Source organism: Octodon degus, unplaced genomic scaffold, assembly GCF_000260255.1.
Source record: "Octodon degus isolate 3935 unplaced genomic scaffold, OctDeg1.0 scaffold00154, whole genome shotgun sequence".
NCBI classification, from domain to species: domain Eukaryota; kingdom Metazoa; phylum Chordata; class Mammalia; order Rodentia; family Octodontidae; genus Octodon; species Octodon degus.
In genome coordinates this window covers 6681234-6682167 of record NW_004524730.1, presented here as the reverse complement: position 1 = coordinate 6682167, position 934 = coordinate 6681234, and positions in this window count along the sequence as shown.

The window sequence follows — 934 nt, the reverse complement described above, 5'->3', positions numbered from 1 at the left end:
CACAGCAAAGATTTGCTAGGGAAACTAAAAGAAGGATAAAATGGAGCAGAAAATGTCCCTGTGGCAGGTATAATTCAGTTTGTTAGTTGCCTTGATAATAGTTCCTGTTCTAGTTCTAGTTCTAGTTCTAGTTCTAGTTCCTCCTGTCTCTTAGAAACAGCAGGTCACTGTGATGCATAGCTGGTCCCTATGAGGCACACTATAAGCCAGTCCCCAATAGACAAGCCATTCTGCCTCTGCATTTCCTGGTTGCTTATCCAATATAGGGCCTAGAGCACCAGAGATCAGGGTGTGATATTTTGGGAATGATCATGGTCAGTGCATGCTGATGTAAAGAAATCTACCTCTAAATCCTGGGTGTTGTTTCAGTGCTTCTGCTTGCTATTGAAATACAACACATTATTAACAACAGTACTCTTGCTGTTCATTTACTCTCCATCTGATCATCCTGCATGAATACAGTTCTGTGCTCTTTGACCTAAATTTCTGCTAGTTCCCATCCTGCTCCAGTGACACCTGTGTTTGTCTGAACAAAACCAGTTGAATCTGTTTTTCTGAACTCAGCCCGATTTTGATTATAAGTACAATTGGATATGTACATTTTTTTCGTACCTTAATTTCTTTTGATTCAACCATTGTGTTGCAGATTTCCATCTTCTTTGGAGAAATGTTTAATTTTTATTTGCAAAGAAGAAAGTAACTCAACATCCCAACTAATTTAGAGCTCACAGTACCGCTTTCCTCACACTTAGCCGGAGGATCATTAGTGTATTTCTTCCAATCATTGCAAAGCCTGGCAAAATACAGAGCATGAATGTCCTTTCATTTTTCCCTCCTGAGCAAGGCATCTCAACCATAAGCCATCATCATTTCTAGTCTACAGATATAAAACTAAGGGACTTTTATATGGAAATTGCCAAATATTTAACTTTAA